General features: G+C 33.8%; 1 long non-coding RNA gene across 2 annotated transcripts in view; it reads right to left on the bottom strand.

The window, feature by feature from the left end:
• The window catches only part of LOC144216186 (uncharacterized), a 16,983-nt gene that overhangs the window by 7,323 nt on the left and 6,038 nt on the right, over positions 1 to 3,622 (bottom strand). The gene's annotated exons all lie outside the window — the stretch shown is intronic.

The following is a 3,622-nucleotide window of genomic DNA, read 5'->3' as shown; positions in this document are numbered from 1 at the left end:
TCACTAAACAAATTTTTTAACTTTTCTGAAAATGTTCATAATAAATGTTGGAGGGAAAAAAGGGCAAATTTGAGACAAGAGCTCCCTACTGTCAAACCTATTATACAGATTTCAGAAATAGTGTCTCAAATATCTAACATAAAATATTAAAATTATGCCCAATGCAAATTAACATGTACTACTCCATATGCAATGCATGTGACATATTAATCAGAACATTTAAAAATTAGCACACCAATTAGCTTGAATAAAATCCAATAAAACTAAAATGTTGAAAATTGCATTTGGATTACATATTGCCAAAAAATAAATCTACTCCTTGGGTCTTATGTAGGTACTTTGGACAATTAGCTGGAGGTTACTAAATGGATTTTCCTTACCTCACATAGGAATATGCCCTTCTCTTCCCTCCTTACCTCCAATGTTCTCAAGGTACTATAGCTATCAGAAAAAATACTGAGAAAATAAATGCATACCCAAGGAACGGATTACCTACCTTTATTAGAGTAATTTAATCTGAAAATGAGATCCAAAATGTGGAAATTGGGATAGATCCTAGTTTGTAATAAAGGTTTGTTTCTGCAACCTATTATAAGTTTCAAAACTTAGAGAAACATTTAGGGTAGAACAGTCATATTTAGTTTCAGAAACTTTTAATCAGCCTATAGCTAAACTGTTCCTAAACTCAACCATAGAGGAAACTGTCAATATACTTATCTACCCTAACATGAACATAAAAAAAAATCTCCCAACCAAGCTGAGCTCTCAGGGTAGAAAATAACAAATAAGCAACAAGAGACTATAATGATTTATGGGATAATAGGTTAGAGTTGGAAATCTCTGTATAAACCCATGTTTAGCTAAAAGTAGAGAGATTATTACATATATAAGTACTAATAGATATGTGCATATACATGAGATAATATGCATACATATATCTTTTCTCTCTTATCAATTCAGAAGGTATTGAAGCATAACACCACAGTAGCAATGAGCACATATAACACCCACATCTCAATTTCTAATACTGTTCTCCAATAAAGAGAATAAAACTTGTTGGAGAAATGGTAGATTCTGGGATAAGAGACATACACATAAGCCTGGAGCATCTTGTAGTGCCAGAAAGAAAAGAGCTCAAACAAAAACAAAAACCCACAAGGATGGGGTTAAGTTCAAGGAGCCAACTGAAAGAACTCCCACTGGCCAAAGCTGGAACAATATGAACAAAAAAATAAGTACTGAATCATTATCCAGCATATAAAATAAATATTCATTAGTCCATATTTATACAAGTGAATTATTAAATAAATAGATAAATTGGGGAAGAAAAGACCAATTTCCTATGCAGAAGAATTCCAAACAATTTATGTAGATACTCAACCTTCAAAGAGGTGGAGCAAAACTCCCCATTTTTAAAAGAATATAGTGGCTTCCTTTCAAATACACTATGGTAAGGGAAAAAGTAATTTTTTAAAATGTTTATTTACTTTGTGAGAGAGAGCATGTGTGAATGAGAGCGTGTGCATGAGTAGGGGAGAGGCAGAGAGAGAGGGAGAGAATCCCAAACAGGTTCCACACTCAGCACCGAGCCCAATGTGGGGCTCAATCCCACGACCTTGAAATCAAGACCAGAGCTAATACCAAGAGTCAGATGTTAAAACAAATGAACCACCCAGGAGCCCCAGGGCAAAAATAATTTTATATGGTTAAGTGGAGAAATTTGGCAAAGAGTACCTTAGCCAAGTGATAAGAGTCAATGTCAATAATGATATGTCATATTGATAGTATATACTTGAGAAGTAAAAATGGCAGTCTATTTCTGTGGTCTTCCTCCCAAAAACTCATGCTGAGTCTTGTCATGAGATGAACATCAGACAAATCCCAATAAAGGGACATTCTACGGAATACATGACCGTTAGTCCTCAAAATTGTCAGGGCCATCAAAAAATAAAGTCTGAGAAACTATCATAACTAAGAAGAGCCTAAGGAAGACATGATACTAGATACAATGTGGCATCTTGGATGGGATCCTGGAATATTAAAAGAGTACTAAGGGAAAACTGAGTAAATGTAAGTAAAGTATTGACTTTAGTTAATAATAATTTATCAGTATTGGTTCACTAATTGTTACAAATGTATCATAGCACTATAACATGTTAATAATAAGGAAAAATGAGTGTGGAGTATACAGAAACTCCCTCTGTACTATCTTCAGAACTATTCTGTAAACCTCTAAAATAAGACAGTTTTTTTTTCCTTTTAAATCTGCCAACTAGAAGCTGAAGGCTTAAAAAATGCAGGTTTTTTTTTTTTAAGCAAGTACAAAATACAACCTGAGAACTGGTAATTCTGTGTTCCAGATTTTGCTGCAAGTAGGTACCATCATTGTTGACAAATCTGGCCTAAAGACTTGTTTTTTCTTTTCTGTTTATAGGGATTTAATTGTAGTTAATTTTAAACTTGAAACAATATGAAGTCCAAATATCAAGAATCCATAATATCAAAGTTACTAAAATTAGCAATTAAACTCTTGTTCTTGTTCATCAGACTTTATGGATGGACCCAGTCAATCCATTATAAAACAAAGGCGGTGAGTTATAGACAATTTTCAGTTGGGGAAACATGTAAGGCTAGAAAATTCTGATGTATATATAGATCATAGAATAATTACATACCAACACTACACAATGGCAAGCATACTAACAAAAAACATAGTATGCCATAAGTTTTCAAAGCTATGAATTAAAACAACCTAGGTATTTGATAATGAGTCCAGTAATGTAAAAATAGAGTATACCAAAAGTTTTCACAGCTATGGATAAAGTAACCTAGATATTTTATGAGAAGTGGTAAAATACACTGATCTCCCAGTCGTACCCTTATTTTCAAACTATTACAAGCATTCAGTTACATATTTTAGGCAATAAGAAGGTATTACTTGAGTCTGCTGCATAGCCTGTAATATTTCTAAAGAAACTAGAATAGCACTCTAGTTGGTCAAACAAAATAATACTTTAAGTCTACCCAACATCTAAGAAATCTAGCACTGGCCAAAATTTGCTTCACTCTCATCCTATCATGAAGAAATCAAAAGCTCATTTCCAAAGTAGGCTAAGTCTCAAACAAATACTTAAGACCCAACATGAGTTGGATTTTGAGGGACACCAGTGTTAAGTGCTATTTGTCTATAGCCAAAACTATGGCAGTGAGAAAATCAAGTCGTCCTCTAATCCCATCTGGAAGACTTGAGGCAGAGGAAGGCATTAGCTCTGTTTAACCATACAAAGCTTATAAGGTTTGGGGGAACAGTTATCTCAGTTCAGGTATCAGTTTTCTTCTCTTTAATCTGGTAAATTCCCAGGACACTCATAAATAAGAATATTTTAGAAGACACCACAGATCAACTTTTAAAATTATTTACTTCAAAGTCAAATTCCCATGCAGGTATACATTTGCTAACCAAGGCCCAGATACCCTGAAAAAAAATTATGAATGCTTAATCATAGCAGCCCTAGGTCTTATGGTTTTCTACAATTTAGGGAGGTGATTAGAGAAATGAATAGATGTTACAGAAAGATAGAAAAACTAAAGGGGCATTTGGGAAAAGATGCATAAAACCAGG

This window comes from Crocuta crocuta, unplaced genomic scaffold (genome assembly GCF_008692635.1).
Source record: "Crocuta crocuta isolate KB4526 unplaced genomic scaffold, BGI_CrCroc_1.0 scaffold915, whole genome shotgun sequence".
In the NCBI taxonomy this organism is placed as follows: domain Eukaryota; kingdom Metazoa; phylum Chordata; class Mammalia; order Carnivora; family Hyaenidae; genus Crocuta; species Crocuta crocuta.
This window is presented reverse-complemented; position numbering and strand designations above follow the sequence as displayed.